The 24,656-nt window shown below is 40.1% G+C and overlaps 1 protein-coding gene across 8 annotated transcripts in view; it reads right to left on the bottom strand.

Annotated features, from left to right (window-relative positions):
• Nucleotides 1–24,656, bottom strand: part of BBX (BBX high mobility group box domain containing) — a 287,251-nt gene that overhangs the window by 198,421 nt on the left and 64,174 nt on the right. The window contains exon 1 of one of the 8 annotated variants that reach the window (XM_061134246.1): nucleotides 9,679–9,761. The exons of the other annotated variants lie outside the window; for them this stretch is intronic. The gene's annotated coding sequence lies outside the window, so the exon portion shown is untranslated. Of the gene's footprint in view, nucleotides 1–9,678; nucleotides 9,762–24,656 lie in introns of those variants that run through there. 8 annotated transcript variants of the gene reach the window in all.

Here is a 24,656-nt window from a genome sequence, read left to right as displayed (position 1 = left end):
AAATAATTTTGAAAAAGAAGAATGAAGTGTGAAAAAATCAGCCTATCTGATTTCAAGACTTTATATGTAGCTACAGTAATTATCAAGAATGTATGATATTGCTGGAGACGCAGACACAACAGATCAGTGATGCAGAATGGAGAAGCAGAAACAGATCCACTTAAATACACCTACCTTTTTTCTGACCAAGGCACAAAAGCAACTCAACAGATGAAGGGTGGCCTTTCTAAACCAACGGTGCTGGAGCAACTGGGCACCCAGAGCAAAGAAAGGACCTCAACCCAAGAAACACACTTCACACAAAAATTAACTCACAATGACTCATGAACTTAAAAGTAAAACCCAAAACCATGAAGCTCTCAGAGAAGAAAATTAGAAAGGTTTCAGAATACAGGGGCTAGGTGAACAGTTCTTGGACAACAGAAACACAGTCCATAAAAGGAAAAACTGATCAAATGAATCCCAACAAACTTCAAAACTTTTGCTCTGCCAAATACTCTACAAAGAAGATGAAAATATAAGGTACAGACAGGGACGAAATACACGCCAACCACATATTTGACAACTATTAACTGGAATATATAAAGAACTCTCAGAACACAGCAGTAAGAAAAGCAAAAATTTCAATTAGAAAACAGATGAAATTTACCCTTAAACAATGAAGGGGTTAGGGGGTGCTCACCCCTCTTCTCCCAAGAACAATTAAAAATTGTGTGTAACTTTACAGTCAACCCTTTGTGGTTTCAACCAACCACAGATCATGTAATACTGCGAAACATATTTACTGGAAAAGAATTCCATGTTCTAGTGGACCTGTGCAGTTCAAACCCATATTGTTAAAGAGTCAACTGTATTGATGCACTCACAACTTGCATTTATCTCCAGGGTATTATGCTGAATGAAAAAGTCAATCTCAAAAGACTACTTACTATATGACCTTATTTCTATAAACATGCTAAAGTAACAAAATTAGACAAATGGGGAGCAGATTAGCAATTGCGAGCAATTATAAAAGGGGAGGGAGCAAGAGGAAAGTGGATGTGACAATACAAAAAGCAACACAGAGATCCTTGAGGAGATGGAAATGTTCTACATGTTGGCTGTATATATGTTGATACTCTGGCTGTGATATTTTATCAGTTTTGCAAGATGTTATCACTAGGGGAACATGAATAAAACGTACATGGGATCTCCTGATATAATTTCCAATAACTGCACATGAATCGACAATTATCTTGAAATAAGTTTACCTAAAAAAACTATATAGCAATAACAAATAAAAAAGCAGGTGAGCAGTATGTACTTCATGTTCTCAATCCTTCGGTGATGGGTCTCCTTGCAAGGCCTTGGACGAGGGTTACCAAGCCAGCTTCTACCCTCACTCTACACTCCTCCTTGGCCAACATCACTCATTCTGGAGGCAATTACCTTATGCCAATGACTGCCACATTTGTATTTCAAGCCAATTCGTCTCCTCTGAAGTCCAGCCAAGAGACCTGCTTCCCTTGGGGCTGTCCCTGTTTCAGTAGCTGTCACTGTATCATGCAATGCACCGGAAGCTACTGTTAACATGTGGTTTCCTCTGTCTCACTCTCACACATCCACTCAATCATAAAACACTGCTAATTCAAGTTCCCAAACACAACGCAAAATCAGTCCACTTCTCATCTTCACTGCTCCACCTGGTCTAAACTACTACTAAGCCACTGATCCCTTGACTAAAGACTTTGGCATCCCTGCCTGTGCCTCTCTCAAAAGCACCCCTTCTGCAGCAACCAAACCGATCTGGACAAAAAGTAAATATGAACGGCTCACTCTCTAGCTGAAAACCTTTCCATTTTACCCACTGGGCTTGGGATATAATCTCAAAGCACACAAAAATCTCGCATATCCTAATTTCCACCTGAATGATTCTACCTTTTTTGCTCTTTTCTAAAATCCAGTTATAATATTCTTCTAGTTTCTCCTAGACATCCTGCTCTTTCTCACCTCAGGCCCACTGCATTTCCTCCCACCACCCCCAGCCCAGTCTACCTAATTATCTATTCATCGGGTCTTATCCATTACTTCTTCCAAGATGGGTTTTCCTGAATCTTCAGATAAGGATAGGTCCCTTATTGAATAATGAAAGAGATACCTATACAACTTGAAATAAATCTAATTAAAGGGTTTCAATATTTTAAAAAATCAAATAATTCTAAGATTTATGCAAAGATAATATCAAAGGTATAAATAACATATTTCAATACACAAGTCATATATATTTGCTTTGGTGGATTATTTAATTTAGACCTAGATACAGATACACTTTTAGACCTAGATACACTTTTACATTCATTTTCTTTGGACCTTTCTAAATATGAAATACAGTAATAATAATGCTTTTAGTAAGAAGCTTTGTCATTCATAGTCAAACTATGACTGTGATCTCAGATTTCTGGTCTGCAGAACTGTGAGAAATAAATGTTTGTTGTTTATAAGCCACTCAGTCTGTGATATTCTGTCACAGTACCTTGAACTGACTAAGATGGAAAACTGGTACTGACAGCGTGGTACTGCTATAACAAATACCTAAAATGTGGAGTGGCTTTGGAATGGAGAGTAATAGGTAGAGGCTGGAAGAGTTTTGAAGTGCAGGCTAGAAAAAGCCTACATGACAGTGAACAGACCATTAAAAGCTATCCAGGTGAGGGCTCAGAAGGAGAAGAGAAGAGCCGCAGAGAAAGCCTCAATCTTCTAGAGAATTCCGAAGTGGCCTTGAACAGAATGCTGGTGGAAAGATGGGACAGTAAAGGCCATTCTGATGAGATCTCGAATGGAAATAAGGAGCCTGTTATTGGAAACTGAAGGCAAGGCAATCCTTCTTAAAAAGTGGAAAAGAACATGGCTAAACTGTGCTCATGTGTGAGTGTTTTATGGAAGACAGAACTTGTGGTTCTATCCTGTGGAAGATAGACATATCCAACAAAAACCTGGCTATTTGGCTGAAATTTTGTTCTAAGCAAAATGCTCCCTGGAATATTACAGTAAAACATGAAGAAGAAAGAATGACAAAGACAGAATTTGTAATCAAAAAAGAAGCAGAAATTTAAAATTTGGAAAACTCGCAGCTTATTCTTTGTACAAAACACGAGCAAGCATGTTTGAGAGACCACTAACGGTGGGGCCAAGAAAGTTTTTGATGAGATGAGTATGTGTGTGAACCGGAGATTGAATCAGCCACCTCAGCAACTGCAACTGGAATCCAAGGGGAAAGAGACAGGAACAAATAAAGACTGGTTGTCAGACTTCTTGAAATTCCACAGCACTGTTCTGCTTCAAACGTGTGATATTTAAGACAAGATAAGGACTTCCCTAGTGGAGCAGTGGGCAGACATTGGCAGTGTCTCCAACTGCCAATGCAGGAGACACGGGTTCACTCCCTGGTCCGGGAAGATTCTACATATTGGAAAGCAATTAAGCCCGTGTGCCACAACTACTAAGTCTGAGCTCTAGGAACCCTGAACTACAACTAATGACCCTGGCCGCAACTACTGAAGTCCGTGCACCTAGAGCCTCTGCTCCCTAACCACAATGAGAAGCCCACGCACCACGGCTCGGAAGTAGCCCCCGGCTCTCTGAAACTAGAGAAAGCTTGTGTGCAGCAAGAAAGACCCCGCCCGCCAAAAGTAAATTCATGCTTTTTTAAACAGACAAGGTGATTCACAGATCATCAGTTTCAAAAGCGGGAAGGGCATCACCTAGGTTTCAACAAGTCAGAAGACTCCCAGCCAAAGCCATGGGAGCCAGACCCCTCCCCAGCAGAGCTGTTGGGAAGCAGCTATCTTCATCAAGATCTCCAAGAATGGAGCCATTTATTTGGAGCTACAGGCACAAGACCCAAGCAGAGGGCAAGCAAAGAAGGCCAACACAGAGACCTCCACGGGAGCAACACTCAGCAAAGCGGTGGGGAAGGGCTGCAAGTTCCCTCGACTCTAAACCAACAGAGCCACAGGGACTATCCCTGCCTGAGAGGGATGCTGCGGGGATGCGCTCAGCAAAGCTACGGAGGCAGGGAGGCTCTCGCGTGTCCAGTAAGAGGGCCCATGTTAAGTGGGCCTGGCAAGCACAGCATCAAGTGTAAGAAGATTATTCTTGAGACTTAAGATTTAAGGCTGTTTGCCCTGTTGGGTTCTGACTTGCTTACGGTTTTCTTTCCTATTGCTCCCTCTTAGAGTGGGAGTGTTTAACTCTCTGCCCATCCCACCACTGCTGGTGAAGCACATAGTTTGTTTGATTTCACAGGCTCACAACTAAAGGTGAATTTGCCCCAGATGACTCACTCCTTGAATCTCACTCATACTTGACGTAGATCATATTTAGATGAGACTTTGGAATTTAGATTGTTGAGTCAGTGCTGGAACCAGTGAAGATGCTGGGGCTACTGGGATGGTATGAATGCATTCTGCATGTAAGAAGTTCATGAATTTTGGGGAGGCAGCAGTAGAATGCTGTGGTCTAAATGTTGGTGTTTTCCCCCACCCCAAATAGATGTGCTGAAATCCTAATACCCAACGTGATAGTATTAGGAGGTGGGGCCTTTGGAAGGTAACAAGTCATGAGGCTTGAGTCCTCATGAATGGAATTAGTGCCCTTTAATTGGCCATTTGGGGCTTCCTAGGTGGCTCAGTGGGTAAGAATTCACCTGCAATGCAGGAGATGTAGGAGATGCAGGTTCAATCCCTGGGTCAGGAAGATCCCCTGGAGGAGGGCATGGCAACCCACTCCAGTATTCTTGCCTGGAGAATCCCACAGACAGAGGAGCCTGGCGGGCTACAGTCCATAGGGCTGCAAACAGTCAGATATAACTGAGCATGCATGCACAACTGGCCATTCTGTCATGGGAGGATACGAGAAGCCGGCAGTCCAGAAGAGGGCCTTCATCTGGCCACGCTGGCACCCTCATTCTGGACTGCCAAACTCCAGGACTATGAGAAATAAATGCTTTTTATTTATAAGCCACCTGGTCTGTGGTATTTTGTTACAACAACCTGAAGAGACCAAGACAGACTTATTCATTATGAGTAATTCAGCAACCAATGCACTATTTTCTTGCAATTCTTCTTTACCTTTTTATGGGCTTTAAGGACAACTTCACACACACACACACACATACTTAGCAGTTAAGTTTGCTGTGTAAAAAGCCACACGTTTTGTAAATAAATACCTACAATTTGAACCTAAAGTTTAAATTTCTTTCTAAAATTTGCTAAGCTTGACTTTGGTCTCTTAATAATGATAAAATCAACAATAAAGGAAAAAACTTAGCAAAATAACCATTGGGATATGCCATGTAAAAAGATATTTGTATGAAGCTTTAGAAAATATGTCTATAAGCTCTTTCTGAATAGTAATTTAGAAAGGTTAGGGTTTAGATCTTTACGTTTTAAAATTCTACAACAGGAAGTATTGAATCTCTATTTCCCAATTTCATGTTTTTTTTTTCAATATCCCATGTTGATATAAAACTACACATGGACACTTTGAATTGAGTACTACTCAAGAAATTAACTAATTCTACTAGTAATCATACCTTCATCTATTTGTCATATTACAGTTTTCAACTGTGCTTCTGTATAGTTCATATATACTGGTTCATAGTTCTTTACACATTTACATCCTCATCTCCTCTTAAAAAACCTAGTTACAAGCAGCATTATGAAGCATAAAAATAAAGAATGGGTCATGAGAATGGATTTCAGACTATGAGATAAGAATAGCCATGTAAAAACACAACCACTATTAATTAATGTAAAATATGCCTACAAAATAGGAACTTGGGACTACTGAGTGGGTTTGCAAAGGAAGCCAGGGATGCTCCAAAAGTGCAGCTTCCCGAGGGGTTCAGAGGAGGTGGTTCAGTTGCTAAGTCGTGTCCGACTCTTGCGACCCTGTGGACCGCAGCCCGCCAGGCTCCTCTGTCCATGGGATTCTCCAGGCAAGAACACTGGAGTAGGTTGCCATTTCCTCCTCCATCAGGGGTTTTACTGCTCCTCTTTTGCCAGCCTCAGGTGAATAAAGCTTGGTGTTTCCAAACTGTGAAGGAGGACATACAATCAAACCTATAATAACCGAAAGGCTGGAGAGGCAGCTTGGTCTGATTGACTAAATTTACTTATAAGGCCTTTTTGTTTCAACTACTGCTATTGCAAACCTTCCTAAGATGTATTAAGGAATACTTTCTTGCTTTAGGAAGTACAATATAGTGAACATAATTAAATCACTGCTGACTGCAGGTCTTATCATACGGTAGGGTCAGCCTTGTGAGCATCAGTTTTCATTGGATCCTAATCAAGATGTGCACATTCAGGCTAAATGTATACAGACTGGCCCTAGGCTATTCATTCCTTGAGAGCTCCTCTCTTTTTAAAAAAAAAACTCAATTTTTTAAAATCAATTTTTCAAGGGGGAGGAAAGGAGCTTATTTTCTTAAAAGTCAAAAACCACGAAAAATAAACCTGGTTATCCAAGCTTTTTACTCCATCACTGGAGCTTTTCTAAAGTAATAGGTATTCTTGAAAAATCTGTTCCATTTCAACAGTTTTAAGGAAATAAATGCCTGAGGGCAAAGCTGGGGAGACGAAAGGGAAAAATCCAATTCCTATGTGGAGAAGAAAACAACACTGAAGAAAGCTGAGCCATATCTGGGTACTTACTAAGTACATACTATGTACTAAGTATACTGCTAAGCACTCTGGCTACAGTGCTTGGTGTCTGGGTCTGTTTCTTCATCTGCAAAATTAAAAGTCAAGCTACATATGCCTTTCATTTAATATTCCCCACGCTGTAATGCAGTATGAACAACGTGACATTACTCTACCACAATCCACTGTGTATAAATATGGGTGGTGAAAAAACTTTCCAAGGGGAGTTAGGATGCCCAGACTCCTGAGAATACTATTCTCTGCAGTTCATTTAGAATGCTGGCTAGTCACTTTATTCCTCCTTTTATTGCTTTGGGCAGAACACTAAAGGAATAACAAAGCAAGAGTTGACTGGCCTATACGTTATGGGATTAAATATTAAATATCCCAAAAGAGACAGTGAAGCGTCCATGGAGGCTTTATTTCCTTTCTGTTTTCTCTGAATTCTTATCCTAACTGACAAGCGGCGTCAGCACTTGGGGTTTGATCTGGAGCATTGGAGTCACCACCAGCAGAGCTGAGTCTGGGTTCCAGCCGTGAATGCGGCAAACTGGGATCCTAGACAAGTCACCTGCTCATCTGCAAAATATTTTCTTCCATTTCTGTCATTAAACAGGAAAGCCGTGACACATTCAACACATTTTCTTTTAAAATAAAGATACACACAAATGGTTCAGGAGAATGCCCCCATGTATTTTGATTTTGGAAAGGCGTTTGACCAAGTGTTGAATACAAACATTAAGACAGGCTGCACAGTCAAATGGGATCCTAACTTTGAACAGCAAACACCTAGTGATGAATCAGAAGAAATGATGGGAAGATGGACTGAATTAAGATTAAATTTAACTGTGGATTCAAATGAATGGCCTAAATCACTCTTTAAAATCGCTGCTATATGCATATAATATACTTCTGGCATCCAGTTCGAATATACCCCTTTCCCTGTATGAAGAACTGATTCATTGGGTTTCCTTTTTATGTTTCCAAAGTATAAATGTAAACCCTGGTACTAGAGTGGAATTAAAAAAAAAAAAATGTATTATGCATGGAGGAGAAGAGGCCTGACTTAAGTACAGTTCATGTAAAGAAGAAGCTTGAGCTGACTTCGAGGTCAACGTGAGTCAACAGAGCGTTATGACTGCCAAAAGCACTAACATGAGCTTAGCCACCAACAACAGAAGTGTGATGTCCAGAACAAGAGAGGTACCGCTTTACCGTATTCTCTGCATCCGGAGCGGGGCACCGCACTTCTAGAATGGTGGGCTCTGTCCCCAGGACACCCTATGCAAGAGTGATCCTCACAAAACAAACGCAATTCCATCACAGGGAGTAGCCTGAATGGGCAAGGGCCTAGGAAAAAAGCCCCCCGAGACAGAAAAACTAAGACTAGTTCTCTTGGAAAAGCTAAGCCTTGGAGAAGAGAGATTAAATATCTGATGGGCTGCTATAAAGTTCAGACCTAACCCAACACACAGCAGAGCAGACCCAGCATCATACAAACAGCACCCAACACAGAACGGGCTGCTCCAGCGGCGGGGACAGTCAGGTAATGCAGCTGTTGTCAACTCAGGCTACACGTTAGGACACACCTGGGACCTGTTTCAAATCTATCAATGCCCAGGCCCCACGCCCAGCCAATTAAAGCAGAATTCCTGGGGTTGGGCCTGGGCAAGGGGAGCTTCTGAAAGCTCTCCAGGGGTTTCTAACGTGAAGCTGCACTTGACAATGGGCAAGGTGAACACCAGGGTGGCCACCTGTCTGTGTGTGGGAGAGGACAGAGGGAATTCCTTCTCAGAAGCCTGTATTAGGTTTAACTTACTGACATCATCCCATATGACCATGAAGATTAGCTCTCTTTGCAAATATTTGAGAAGAAATCAAGTTTAAATGGCACCGTCTCTTAAGGAGAAGAATTTAGGTTGCATTATAATAGCTAGTCTTTTCTATTCATGAATAACGGCCTTCAGTGATTTAAGCATTACCATTTTTGTGGAGAAGAACAATAGTACTGGCATGTTTATATGTTGATAAATTTAAACAATTTAATTCCAAAATTTTGTAAAATAAATTTAAAATTAGCTAATAATATTAGCTAATAATATTAATATTAGCTAATAATAATAATATTCAAGTTTCTTTCATGACACAGTAATTCTTAAAATTAAGCAGGACCTCCTTTGTAGTCTGAATGAATTCTGTCACAAGTAGCTTATCCGATGTACATAATAAAATGTTCTCTTTTCCTACCTTAAATATTTTTCTAAAATATTTTATAACATAATAGCCTGCATTTTTTGTAACCAATATACAGTCCTCCACATGTCCTTCAGTGTTGGTTATATTTTTATTCTTAATCCTATTCTTCTGACCACTTAACAGAGGCATTTATACACATTTCCTAACCTCCTTTGAAAAAGATACATCCAGAGCCTTCTGGTCTTAATACTGGTCATGCAATCACTTGTAGTGGGTGGGGTTATGTGTCTAAATTTTAAATTTAGCCCTCCAGGCTTTTCCACTTAGATATAACATACCCTCTAAACTTTAAAACTTTCACTTTAGGTCACAAGTAAATCACCAACCATTTCCTTTTACTTTTGCCATCTGTCAATGCTCCAAATGAATCCGAAGCTTCGTCTAGGCTACTCCAAGTCTTTCTCATTAATCTCTGTCATGAGGTTTCTAAATAATGAGAGAAGTATGAAAGATCATCACCCTTGTTTACAACCACCACCAAAAGAGCCTGGTATAATGCTGTGGATTTGGCTAGCTGGATTCGAGCTAAAGGAGAATCTCAGGAGTCCTGGTGTGGGGACCAAGCAGACAGTTAACATTTTACCAATAGCTGGCTAACTGTACCACGTTCCAAGTAACGACTGCCCTTTCTGCATCAAAACGCTAGAAAGAATTACGACCTTAGCGCCATCTGAGCGGCTGCTGGGCGGACAGTCTGCTCCCCAGCCCAGAGTCACCTTTGCATTTTTCAAGCACATACCTCTCACAGAAATGTTTTCAGTGCGGCAGTCTATAGAGCTGCTTATAACACCGGCATGATGTGACAACAAAATTCATGATGATTTTGCTTTTTCAGCCTGCCCCTTCCTTTTTTTTTTAAATTCTTCCCTCCTCCTCCATCCCCCAAAGAAAACCAAACCCACAATACTTCCACAAAACCTGACTCAGACTTATGAATATAATGCTTTCAGTGAAAGCTGACCAGCTTTACAGGAGAACAGCCTTCATGAGAAGCAGGAAGCTGATCTGAGCAGCAGAGAGAGCAGGGATGGGGCGGAGCAGAAAGGAACTCAGCTGGGGGAGAGCGAAGCACAGACAGTCCTGGCTAGTTCTAGTTACTTATTGACAGTTTCATCTTATAGCACAGATTTATGAGCAGGGTGAGCATCAGCCCTGCCATACCTTTTCTTTCTTTTACGAATCTCTGGCAATCTGGTAAACTATTACACAGGGGAAAGTGAGGCCTTACGGCCTTGCCAGAGCCCAGTTGCAGGGAAATGATGTAAGCTTCCCACCTCCCACTAGCCCCGCTCTGCCAATCCACCCCTACTCTGACCTGTTAGCATGCGCTCCCTGCCCCCCACAACCCCGTGACCCTGCCCTGGGCCTGTGGGGCCCCCCGGCTCGCCTAGTTGCATCCTACTGTGCAGCAGAAAATATTTGCCAGGGGATAAGGGGTATTTTAGTTTTGAGAAAAGTCTTATATGAAAAAGTAAATGCCTCTCTGTCTTAAAAAAAAAAAAAAAAAAATGCTGAGTCGATAAAAGCTAATCAGTCCCCAGGAGAAATAATATTAAATAGGATAGAGGTAAGGAATGCAATTTTGCAAAAGGCAGCAATAGGTATGATGTAGCAAAAGGTACAGTAATGGGAATTAGGAGACACGGGTTCTCCTATTCTAATACCACCTCAATGACCTTGAACAATTGGTTTAGTCTCTCTGGTTTCATTTTCTGTAAAGGGAAAGAGTTAATGTAAATTACATCTGAAGTCTCATGTAGTAATTTTATGAATTGAGAAGCAAAAGAAACAAATCGAGGATAAAAAGTAATCTGTCACCGTTTGTTTCTTGTTTACTCAAAACTGCACATAATTTCTTATACTGAGCTATTTAAAATATGCTTTGCCAACGTGTGAGTAAATATGAGTAGGATTAGCAAAAAGTTGTATAGGGGGAAAAGTTACAGGCAATTCGATTGTTAATCCCGACCTGGAGAATTTGTAGAGAATGAGGACTGTGAAGATTCATGTTCGGTAAAGGACAATTTATAAACTTGATTTATAAACAGATGCTTAGAAGCAATTAAGACTTTTAACATTATCCTAGACAGCATAAACTATTTACCTTGGTCAGCAGTGTTCTAAGTTTAAAGAATGCTCATGCAACGGGTGCGTGCACACACACAAACACCAAGGGGGAGATTTTTTTTAATTAAGAGCTCATAATATAACTGGTTACTAGGACAACAGTCTTCAAATTAGGATAGGCAACTCCTAGAAGTGCCTATCGTTCTAAAGGGTATGAAAGGTCTGCAGACACATAGATGATAAATCAATTTCCAGATCAGCCCTTCTAAGTGCCCTTGATCTGCCGGAGAAGGCCCCTGGAAAGCAGGATCACCTGCCCCCCCCACTCCTTCCCGTCGCCCTCCTCCCACCCCACAAAATCGAGGCACACAGCTGCTCATCGCCACGTCACGCTGTGGCCCTGCTCGTGCTAGAAAGAACCTCTGAGCAGGACCTAAGGAGACAATGAGAAATACTGATAGTGAAAACCCTAATCACTCCTCTCTTGCAACTCAGGTGGGGTGTGCCAGTTTTCTGCTTGAAAGAAAATTGGAGGCGGGCCTAATTTGGTTGTCAGCTGGGAAACCCTTAGACAACTTTAAATGACAGAGCACGGTGGTTTTGAAATAACTGAGGAGGAGTTCAAAGAGCTGAGTGACACTGCATATTAATACTCTAATCCTCATCAACAGATCCGTGTAAACAAGCTTCACAGTGGATATATTAGGAAGAATGAAAAGTATGCTGAACTCTTTCTGCAATTAATAACATTCATATGCTGACAAATGAACTAACCAGAAGAAAAGCACCAATAGTGTAGTGATAAATTTCCAGTAAAGAACGTTCATCTCTAATATTATTTATCAAAGTTTGTAATTCACAAGTTATTTCGATCAACTATGTACTAATAACAACTAGTAAGTTTAAAAATTACCTAAAGTCTTATTATCACAGAAAGTTAAATTCTGTCGCCAGAAGTATGACGGGGTGATCAAAAATATATTTTTTTAATGTAATAATATGAAAGGATAAAATTTAGAGGGAAAGGTAGAGTAATAAAGACCTCAAGGATAAAAACAAACACTTTAAAATCTGACTGTTAGAGAGTAGCTTCAAATCGATAGAGGTAAGTTTTAAGTGTTAGACACTCAGTCGTGTCCAGCTCTTTGTGACCTCATGGACTAGAGCCCACCAGGTTCCTCTGTCCATGGGATTTCCCAGGCAAGAATACTGTAGTGGATAGCCATTCTCTTCTCCAGGGAATCTTCCCAACCCAGGGATTGAACCTGGGTCTCCCACATTGCAGGTGGATTCTTTACTGTCTGAGCTAACCAGGGAAGCCCTAAACAGCTATAGTATTTGATTCAAGTAAATATATTTTAAAAGGCTATGCTAATTTTATTAAGAAATGTTAATATTTACCACCGATGACAATTATGCACCTTTCTTCCATCTCATAGCACCTTCCAACTATTACTACAGACTTTAAAAATAAATAAATAAAACAGAAAGAACAGCAATCTAGAATCTCAGGAAACAAGCCACCTGGAACAACTAAACTTTCCAGTTATCTGTGGTTATATTCGTTGAGTCCCACACCAGTTCTGTCTCCTAATTTAAAGCTGCTATAAATGAAAATCTTCTCAAAAGAAGTCGGGACCTCTTCTTAGACTACACCAACATGATTTAACCACTTATTAGTGTTTCCCAGATAATTATTAACACCAATTCTGCAGAGAATTCATATAATGCCCTTAACCAAGGCTTTTTCTGCTCTTCCTGTTTGGCCTTTTGCATTTCTGCCAGCAAGTGAGGGGATGTGGATTCAATTCCTGGTCCAGGAATCATAAGATGCCAACCCCTAAGTCAAGGTTCTAAAACACTGTGACCTCCAACTTTCTCCCCTATAAAAATAAGTTAATCTCACTTTCTTAAACTATCTCACAAAACAGAGATGAGTTCACAGAAGTGAACATGCTTTACTTGAAATTTTCACACCAAGAAAACATATGTTCTCACTATGAGTGCTTGCATGAAGCTCCTCTCTTCATTCTAACTGTGGAAATCAGTCAAAAAAGCTAACTAGATCTGTTTTTTTTTAAACTGATAAAAATGGTTTAAGTAAGAGATAGATGTCTTCTATAAAATTCATGCATTAAGTTAGTGACATTTATTTCCAGGGGCCATATGAGTTCTGGATCATTGATATTGCTGATGGCTGAGTAATACATAGAAAGACATAACTCTGTGTGTTCCATCCAAAACCTCAATCTACTATTGTAACAAACCTCAATCTCCTTTCTAACATATCTTTAAGATATGATCCTCATTCATTTTATTACCAAACCCATCACCCTCCCAACTACCAATACACAGAAATATGTTGCTTTTATTACTTATATGTTCCCTAAATGTTTTTATTATTATGGTGCTTGGCAGTCCAGAACTTCAGTTCCTAAGCTACTGGTCCATTGAGCGCCCTAGAACCCTAGGTTCATTCCCAGAAGAACAAAATAAGCCTCACACTTTGAAAAGTAGCAAATAAAATTCAAACAGCATCAAAGGGAAGATAAGGTTTTAAAAACTTAACTGATATTACCTGCTCTATTTAAAACATCCAGAGGGTCAACTTATTCTGTTCCATGAATTATTATGTGGTTAGTATTGTCACAGTTTCACTTGACCCTTTAAGCAATTTTACTATTATTTTCTGGCTACTGATTATAAGAACTGACCTTCAAAGGTATTTACGTGATTTGCTCAAGATCACAAATGAAAGCCAGACCTAGAACTCAATTCTGCAGATGGACAGTTCCGCAAAGCTCCCTGGTACGTGCACTTGCCTCTCTGAAACTGCTGGTAAAGTCCTAACTGCAGTGAGAAGCTACAGGGGCAGGCAGTCCTGCTCTGTCCTCTGTCTCCCATGGACATCACGGTTTTAGTCCAAAGAGCAAGTGTCCTGGAATAGCACAGATCAGAGGCTGAATCCAGACCCCGGGCAAGTTATTTAACTTTTCGAAAGCTCAATTTCCTCATCTGTAAAAGGTATTAACAAGCACCAATAAGGTTGTTGTGGAGATTAAGAAGGACAGCACATTAGCAATCTTTGGCATCCCACCAGTAACAAACTTGAGTTTACTAAATAATAACAACTCACATAGTTTGAGTCCATTATGGGATGCATCTTAATTCCTCTAATTTTCCTAATGATTCTACGGCACAGTGGATAGTATTATAATCACTCCTGTTTTATGAATCAGGAAAGACTGTCCTAGGGAGGTAAGGCAGTCTGCCTAGGGTCACAGATCTAGGAAGTGAAACAGCTCGCACTGCGGCACAGGAGCCTGACTCGGGGCTCACACTCTGAACTACCGTTCACTCTTGGCGGCCTCTCTAGACACTTCCTAAGGTCCACTTTGACTTCACATTCCAGGATGTCTGGTTCTAGGTGAGTGATCACACCATCATGATTGGGTCATGAAGATCTTTTTTGTGCAGTTCTTCTGTGTATTCTTGCCACCTCTTCTTAATATCTTCTGCTTCTGTTAGGTCCATACCATTTCTGTCCTTTATTGTGCTCATATGTGCATGAAATGTTCCCTTGGTATCTCTAATTTCCTTAAAGAGATCTCTAGTCTTTCCCATTCTATTGTTTTCCTCTATTTTTTGTACTGATCACTGAGGAAGGCATTCTTATCTCTCCTTGCTATCCTCTGGAACTCTGCATTCAAATGGGTATATCTTCCCTTTTCTCCTTTGCTTTTTGCTTCTCTTTTCACAGCTATCTGCAAGGCCTCCTCAGACAGCCATTTTTCTTTCTGGCATTTTTCTTGGCTCAGAAATAAAAAAACTAAGATCATGGCATTAGGTCCCATCACTTCATGGCAAATAGATGGGGAAACAGTGGAAACAGTGTCAGACTATTTTTTGGGGCTCCAAAATCACTGCAGATTGTGACTGCAGCCATGAAATTAAAAGACGCTTACTCCTTGGAAGGAAAGTTATGACCAACCTAGAGAGCATATTAAAACGCAAAGACATAACTTTACCAACAAATGTCCATCTCCTCAAGGCTATGGTTTTTCCAGTAGCCATGTATGGATGTGAGAGTTGGACTATAAAGAAAGCTGAGCACTGAAGAATGGATGCTTTTGAACTGTGGTGTTGGAGAAGACTCTTGAGAGTCCCTTGGACTGCAAGGAGATCCAACCAGTCCATCCTAAAGGAAATCAGTCCTGGGTGTTCATTGGAAGGACTGATGCTGAAGCTGAAACTCCAGTACTTTGGCCACCTGATGCAAAGGGCTGACTCATTTGAAAAGACCCTGATGCTGGGAAAGATTGAAGGCAGGAGGAGAAGGGGACGACAGAGGATGAGATGGTTGGATAGCATCACCAACTCAATGGAGATGAGTCTGATTAGATTCCGGGAGTTGGTGATGGATAGGGAGACCGGGCGTGCTGTGATCCATGGGGTTGCGAAGAGTCGGACAGGACTGGGGGACTGAACCGAACTGATCCAGGGGGTGTGGGGGTAGGGGAATGTGATCAATTTAATCAGCTCTCATTGGTGACCTGAAACAGGCACAGTGAAAACCATTTACCTCTGAAAGTATCAGAGCCCAACAACATGTTGTCTTCAACTACTACACACAATCCTATTCCTGAGGCAAATCATGCTTTCATGCTCATGGCATATTATTTCTGAGTTCCTCTGGATAACTGTTTCGGGCTTTTCATCTACATTATTTTCTCTATACCATCTGTCTAAATCTAAAAACTGCTTTTTTTCACTCCAAGGGATCGCCGGGCATCTCAGTTTACCTCTTTGCCTCCAGCAGAGTCAGGCTGCGCTGCATGTGTTCCCTGCATGTGCCGCTGATGACTCTCGTGCGACGTGGACCTCACTACCCTGTAAGATTCCACAAAAGAAGTTCCACGTTTTGCTCATCCTTACAGCCCAGGCATCTAGTAGTACACTGTGGTGCACTCGGTAAATGCTGAAAGACTAGCTGAAAGTTTTCAGATGTGGTTTTTGGTCTCCTCCTTCAAGGTCTTCTTTGCCACGAAGCTTACTCTAAAACCCTCTCTCTTTAGATAATGATAATCGTGGATCACCAAAAGTGATTCGGATTTAGTAGAGCAGTGATTCCTTCTCTGGCAACTGGCTGGAGAAATAAAAAGGAAACACCCCTGGGCTGATGCTTCAGTACCCACTTTCCTGAATATGCCCAATATTCAGTTTTTAGGACAAAAGATATGCATGCCTTAGGGTCATGATCACTTAAAATTTATTGACAAGCTCAAGGGGCTTTGTTTATCATAACATCCAGCTCAGGGCCTAGCACAAGGTCAGTGTCAGATGAAAATATTGGTTGATTAATTGACAACAACTATCAAAGTTGCCACAGGCCAAATGCAGAAGCTCCTTAAACTACCAAAAGAGTGTTAAAAGATTTAGCAAAATACCAGTTAGTCTCTAATTTCAGATAATTAGCTTTTAAGAAATGTGAAACTATGATTAAACATAATCACATAATAAATATTCCCCCAAATATCATACTTCTATTTTTTCCATATAGAGGCCTTTGAAAGGTACAGTGCTGAAAGAACTTTCTAACATTAATCTGAAAAAAACACTCTCATAAACTATATGGCACAAATTAACAGAAACTGTTAGTCCTTTTAGGTACTTGTATAGGAAGGAACTCAGGATCAATGATCAAATAATACTCCTGCAATTCCCTAAATCGGATTATTATTTTGATAAATCTAAACATCTATTTGGAGAAGTTACTGGGGGTGGGGGGGTGGGGGGGTCCTCCTGAAAATTCCATGTGCCCCTCTTGTCAATAATACTTGCGATTTTGCATACTGGTAAATACAGCAAAATAAATAAACTTTAAAGTAAAACTTTAGGTTGTATGTAAAAATCTATCTTTAAATGTTTCAAACTCCCCTAAGGTTTCCTACCATTATTAGACTTAAAGAAACAATAAAACTGAATATTCTATTCAACGCTAAGGCAGCTATTACACTAAACTTCATTTTAAGATATTTTAAAATATCGGTACTCTCTCAGAATGCCTGGTGATCTTAACAAACCATCTTTTAAACGCAAAACACTAAGAAAAAAAAAAAGTACAGTAAGTAGATTACATTTTGCAGGTCCATGGGTTTGTAAGTCTTCCCAAATATCAAAGTCATACTGAGCTGAGTATTAACTTTGTGATGGACTTAATCTCTTCAATATAAAGCCACAGTCATAGCTACCATATAATCAAAATTAAACTATATATACAATGCCAAAAAATTTTGAAGTAACATTTTTTTGGTACCATAATGATTATTAAGGCCAAAGATTCTCCTCACCACATACATTCAAATATTCTCCTTTTACCTACTTGAAATCTTATTAACAATATTTCAATTACCTATAGTAAAGTACTCTGGCCTCAAGGAAATATTTCGATTAGTATTAACACCCTTTAAAATAAACAGAATGTTATTACATATGGGATTTGTGTCCTCCTTTTAACTGTGAACCATTACTAACAGGTAAAACATTGATTGATTTTTAGTTCCTTATAAAATAAGTAAATCATATTTTGTAGAAATCAGTTCAGTTCAGTTGTTCAGTCATGTCCAACTCTTTGCAATCCAATGGACCGCAGCATGCCAGGCTTCCCTGTCCATGAGAGTGTTTTTTTCAGATTAATGTTAGAAAGTTCTTTCAGCACTATACTTTTACCCAGATTCACATCCATTGAGTCAGTGATGCTATCCAACCATCTCATCCCCTGTCATCCCCTTCTCCTCCTGCCCCCAATCCCTCCCAGCATCAGGGCCTTTTCCAATGAGTCAACTCATTGAGGTGGCCAAAGTATTGGTGTTTCAGCTTCAACATCTGTCCTTCCAATGAACACCCAGGACTGATCTCCTTTAGGATGGACTGGTTGGATCTCCTTGCAGTCCTAGGGACTCTCAAGAGTCTTCTCCAACACCATAGTTCAAAAGCATCAGTTCTTTGGCACTCAGCTTGCTTTATGGTCCAACTGTCACATCTATACGTGACCACTGGAAAAACCATAGCCTTGACTAGATGGACCTTTGTTGACAAAGTAGTGTCTCTGCTTTTTAATATGCTATCTAGGTTGGTCATAACTTTCCTTCCAAGGAGTAAGCGTCTTTTAATTTCATGGCTGCAATCACCATCTGCAGTGATTTTGGAGCCCCCAAAAATAGTCAGTCCCCATCTATTTGCCATGAAGTGATGGAACTGGATGCCGTGATCTTAGTTTCTGAATGTTGAGCTTTAAGACAACTTTTTCACTCTCGTCTTTCACTTTCATCAAGAGGCTCTTTAGTTCTTCTTCACTTTCTGCCATAAGGATGGTGTCATCTGCATATCTGAGGTTATTGATATTTCTCCCAGCAGTCTTCATTCCAGCTTGTGCTTCATCCAGCCCAGCGTTTCTCATGATGTACTCTGCATATAAGTTAAATAAGCAGGGTGACAATATACAGCCTTGACGTACTCCTTTTTCTATTTGGACGAGTCTATTGCTCCATGTCCAGTTCTAACTCTTGCTTCCTGACCTGCATACAGGTTTCTCAAGAGGCAGGTCAGGTGGTCTGGTATTCCTATCTCTTTCAGAATTTTCCACAGTTTATTGTGATCCACACAGCCAAAGGCTTTCGCGTAGTCAGTAAAGCAGAAATAGATGTTTTCCTGGAACTCGCTTGCTTTTTTGATGATCCAGTGGATGTTGGCAATTTGATCTCTGGTTCCTCTGACTTTTCTAAAACCAGCTTGAACATCTGGAAGTTCATGGTTCATGTATTGCTGAAGCCTGGCTTGGAGGATTTTGAGCATTACTTACTAGCGTGTGAGATGACTGCAATTGTGTGGTAGTTTGAGCATTCTTTGGCATTGCCTTTCTTTAGGATTGGAATGAAAACTGATCTTTTCCAGTCCTGTGGCCACTGCTGAGTTTTCCAAATTTGCTGGCATATTGAGTGCAGCATTTTCACAGCATCATCTTTTTACAGTGCAGTTTTGGAGTGGTGAGTGGCCAAGAGGAGATACCCCACGTCCAAGGTAAGAGAAACCCCAGTAAGATGGTAGGCACTGAGAGAGGGCATCAGAGGGCAGACAGACTGAAACCACGATCACAGAAAACTAGCCAATCTGATCACAGGACCACAGCCTTGTCTAACTCAGTGAAACTAAGCCATGCCGTGTAGGGCCACCCAAGGCGGACGGGTCATGGTGGAGAGGTCTGACAAAACGTGGTCCGCTGGAGAAGGGAACGGCAAACCACTTCAGTATTCTTGCCTTGAGAACCCCATGAACAATATGAAAAGGCAAAAAGATAGGACACTGAAAGATGAACTCCCCAGGTCGGTAGGTGCCCAATATGCTACTGATCAGTGGAGAAATAACTCCAGAAAAAATGAAGGGACCGAGCCAAAGCAAAAACATCACCCAATTGTGGATGTGACTGGTGATAGAAGCAAGGTCCGATGCTGTAAAGAGCAACATTGCATGGGAACCTGAAATGTTAGGTCCATGAATCAAGGCAAATTAGAAGTGGTCAAACCAGAGATGCAAGAGTGAACATCGACATTTTAGGAATCAGTGAACTAAATGGACTGGAATGGGTGATTTTCACTCAGATGACCATTATATCTACTACTGTGGGCAAGAATCCCTTAGAAAAAATGGAGTAGCCATCACAGTCAACAAAAGGGTCCGAAATGCAGTGCTTGGATGTAATCTCAAAAACGACAGAATGATCTCTGTTCGTTTCCAAGGCAAACCATTCAATATCATGGTAATCCAAATCTATGCCTTGACCAGTAACACTGAAGAAGCTGAAGTTGAACGATTCTATTTTGTAGAAATACATCCTCTCAAATCAGATTACATATATGATTTACTTTCATGTTCTTCTTAGTCTGATAACTTTCCCAGAGAAAAGGTATATTTCTATTATCCTGTAACATCTCTCTAGCTCTAAGAGCTCTGAGATCTGAAAGTCAAAATTTGTCAAAGATTTAGCAGGTCACTTCAAATTACCCAGACACCTAAGATGTGTCTATAATATGCAAAATTCTACTGATGGAAATTTAGCTCACATATTTTATAATATATTTCTACTTAAGAGAAAAACCACTGAGGTAAACATTATTTAAAGGCACTAAGCTCCATAGAGGCCAAGCATCTTGTTTGCTAAATAAGCTTAAAAAGGAAAGATTTGAACTGGGTTTTCTTTCTTGAAATCAGGTGCTTTTAGCATATAGTGGAAAGTTTGCAAATACATTTGTTCATCAATGCAAAATAAAATTTGGAGGAGCAGGGAATTCCAAATGCTTCTCAATGCCTCCTGCTCCCCCCACTCACGGTTTAAGCTGCTGTTTCTGCCTCGTAAACTCTAATAAGCCTCTTTTATTGGACTTGCACTACCCCCCGATTTTGATTCTTTTTGATTCTTTTTATAACTTTTTTCACTGTCCTATGAAAAATGAAGAATGTTATCTAAGTTTGGTGCTTTTTTCCCTTTCTTTTTAGATAGGCATTATAGTTTTTAAAAAGGCTTCTTTTAGAACTTACAAGCACCACAGAGAAGGGAAGTATACCTTGAAAGCTAATGATGTGATTCTATACTCAATCTATGATTCTCTCCTATGACTATGGGAAAAAAAAAAAAAATCCATCCGGAATGGCATTAACCTTTAGGAAATTGGCAGATTCCCAAGAGTGGATAATGCCTGGAAGCTGGAGGTATTGAGGGTTGTGTTAAGGAGGCAAGGTCATAAAAGGTCAGTAACTAAGTTTCTGGCAATACTGGGGCATGCAAAGCTGTGGACCACACACAACCTGTGCTGTTACTGATGAATGAGAGTCCTGAGCTCTCACTCTGAAATAGCTTAATTCCTACTATCTGTCCCATGCCCCAAGTGCTGGTCATAAGCCCACTGGCTTGGCTTTTGCTCATAGACTAAGTATTAGATAAGTAAGCTCTCAGATAGGAAAGAAAGCCCAACGCGCTCGCTGCAAGAGGGATTCATCAGTGTAGACAGGAAATGCTCTGGATGAAGATTAAACTCTAAAATGATTTAAAGAAATATGTGGGAAGCTGGTAAAATAAGAAAGATGAAGATAGAGAAAACTGAAATAAAACAGATGCACGGATATGAACATACATAAATAACTTCCTGTTTAACTCTAACATAGAACCTATATCTTGTTATTCGATTTATAAAATTTTCAAGTTTAAAGCTGATACAACCTTTCCAATCCCATGGAATGGTTGTTTATGAAAATATTTTCAGAGGTGTTTACAAAGATGCACTTTAAGGAAATACTTCCTATTTGAAGTATTTGTACATCATCCTATTGTACCTGTGAAGTCATATATTCCTGGGGTGGGGGGGAGGAAGGATTAAGACCTGTAGAAAAGATGAAGGGACCAGATTACACCCTGAAATGCAATTCACAGAGCACGATGCAAAATCTCTAGCCAACTCTGAAAACCACACTCTTGAACAAATTTTGCTTTGCTAGATCTTGCCCTTTTCTCTCAATACATCCATATACCTATTATGTGTGTGTATGTGTCTGATAAAAAAGGCCAAAATTCTCAAAACAGGCCTATTTCTGCACTCAAACAACAGTCAGCTTAACTATCTTCTTTGATAACCTTCCCAGAGAAAATGAAGAGCACAATTTCACTTCCAAAACTTTAAAAAAGAACTGCTATGTGGCACAGCTCGAGAACCAAACCTCTTAGGCTTTCATGCTTTCTCTGGTGGAACTTTCTGAAACAGTGCCAAGAATCGTTTGATCACTTAAACCAGAGCTGATGAGTTAGAAGCAGCTGGAGAATATGAATCAGTGGTCATTTCTCTGTTACTTTTTTTTTTTTTTTTCCAGATAATTACCTAGAGAACCAAGTAACTTGATCAAAAAGGAATTCTGGAAATAAAATTAGGAGGCAGAAAACCTGGAGTTCTGAATTAAGATTAAACTGTTTTAACTTCAATTGTTCTCTAGTTTATTCTAATAGTTTTGCTTTCTCAGTCCTCTTATGAGATTCTGGAGAATAAGGAACCAACCACACTTTTTATCTATCTCCCTAAGAACCTAACAAGAGGATGGTCAAATAGCAGTTGTTCGAAACATATTTATTCATTGAGTGTAATTATAAGCTCAAATAATGAAATGTTTCCTTCTTATTCTCCCACTATAATCAGGTTTGCACTAGAAATTGTAGAAAGAGCACAAAACGACTACTAGAAGTTCAAATGCAATGCGTCAAAAAGGCTAAAGAGAAATTTCACGGGGTAGAGTAAATGGCAGAAGTGGAAATAAGTATGTGGAACACATCAATCCTAACACTGACGTCACACACATTCTTTGCATCATTTCTTATTTTTTACCTAATTTAACTTATCACATTCACGAGTGTTCACTAGTAGACTATATATGATTTTAAACGGAAATAAATATCTCCTATAATCACACCACTCAGTGTTGATTTTTGATCCCAGACTTTTCTTTATAATCCCAAAGCCTGTCATATGAACACGGACTCTGCCTTGACATCATGCTGTATGTTCAATTTTTACCCCACTCTTAAACATGTCAATCGGAGACTAAGACATGAGAAAGACAAGTGTCGAGAGGAAAAGAAAGTGGGTACGGAGAAAAAAGGACAAAAGATAAATAAATTGCCAAAGCATTCAGCAATTTCTTAGCCATGGTAAGGAGTGTGAATTTATTCTAAGTATGATAAGAATTCAGTGTAGGAGTAATAAGAGATCTGCATTTTGGAACTTCGGGTTCACTGACTAAGATAAAGCCTCTGACTGTGTGGGTCACAGCAAACTATGGAAAATTCTTAAAGAGATGAGAATACCAGACCCCCGGACCTGCCTCTTGAGAAGCCTGTGTGCAGGTCAGAAGGAACAGTTAGAAAACTGGACATGGAACAACTGACTGGTTCAAAATTGGGAAAGGAGTACAGCAAGGTTGTATATTGTCACCCTGTTTCTTTAACTTATACGCAGACCGCATTATGTGAAATGCAGGGCTAACTGAGTCACAAGCTGGAATCAAGACTGCTGGGAGAAATAACAACCTCAGATATAAGCAGATGATATCACTCTAATGGCAGAAAGTGAAGAGGAACTGAAGAGCATCTTAATGAGGGTGAAAGACTGAAAAGGCTGGCTTAAAACTGAATATTCAAAAAAACGAAGATCACAACATCTGGTCCCATTGTGTCATGGCAAGTAGAAAGGAAAAAAACATGGATACAGTGACAGATTTCATTTTCTTGGGCTCCAAAATCACTGCAGAGAGTGACTACAGCCATAAAATTAAAAGACACTTGCTCCTTGGAAAAGCTATGACAAACCTAGACAGTGTGTTAAAAAGAAAAGACCACTTTGCTGACAAAGGTTGATAGAGTCAAAACTATGGATTTTCCAGTAGTCAGGGATGGATGTGAGAGCTGGACCATAAAAAAGGCAAAAAGTCAAAGAATTGATGCTTTCAAATTGTAGTGCTGGAGAAGATTCTTTAGAGTCCCTTGAACATCAAGGAGATCAAACCAGTCAATCCTAAAGGAAATCAACCCTGAATATTCATTTAAAGGACTGATGCTGAAGCTGAAGCTCTAACACTTTGGCCACCTGATGCAAAGAGCCAGTTCATTGGAAAAGACCCTGATGGTGGGAAAGATAGAAGGCAAGAGGAGAAGGGGGGTGGCAGAGGATGAGATAGTAAGATAGTATCACCTACTTAACAGACATAGATCTGAGCAAACTCCAGGAGACAGTGAAGGACAGAGGAACCTCGCATTCTGCAGTCCATGGGGTCATGAAGAGTCAGACACTACTTAGCGACTGAACATCAAATCTGGAAGCAATGGGGTGAGGAGTGGACAGGAAAGAAGCAAAACTAAAGGCAGGGATGTGTGTTAAGAAACTGGTTAAATTACGCAGGCAGGTACTATGGTGGTCTGAATGAGGATGGGGCTAGTAAACAGAAGGAGCCGTGGATTGATTTCAGAGATGCAATGAGAAGTGAGATCAACCAGACTTGATATCAGGGTAGCAGATGGCAAGATAGGGAAAGAGGGGGTTTTACCATAAATCCTGAGGAGTATTTTTTTTAATGGCAAGTTTTAATAATTATAAACAAATGCATTTCTTTATACAGGTTGCACTTACACATGTATTGCTGAACAACACAGTTTAAATTTGCCAGCTTCTGAATTTTATATAAGTGGAATACTCTTCTATGGCTTGCTCCCTTCTCTCAGGATCTTACATCTGATATTCACCTGGGTACTTGTGTTTAACTCAAGATTATACGGTTGTATGTTGAGTGAGTATACCAAAATTAATTGATCTTTTTTACTCACTTGTATTTCAGGAAAAATAACATTAAGTATTCCCTCATGTTATTAAAAATACAAGTGAACATAATCTTCTTAATGGCTGAAAGTTGTTATTTTTAGGAATTGGAAAACTAAGGAACAGAGGAGTTAAGCAACCTGCACAAAGTCCCCTGACTTCTCTCCTACACGAGAGGGCCAGTCAATCCAGGCCAGCTTCTCTACTGACGCTCTTCCTGTTCTCTGCCTCTCCATTCCCATCT

The sequence above is a fragment of the Dama dama genome, chromosome 31 (genome assembly GCF_033118175.1).
Source record: "Dama dama isolate Ldn47 chromosome 31, ASM3311817v1, whole genome shotgun sequence".
NCBI lineage: Eukaryota > Metazoa > Chordata > Mammalia > Artiodactyla > Cervidae > Dama > Dama dama.
This window is presented reverse-complemented; position numbering and strand designations above follow the sequence as displayed.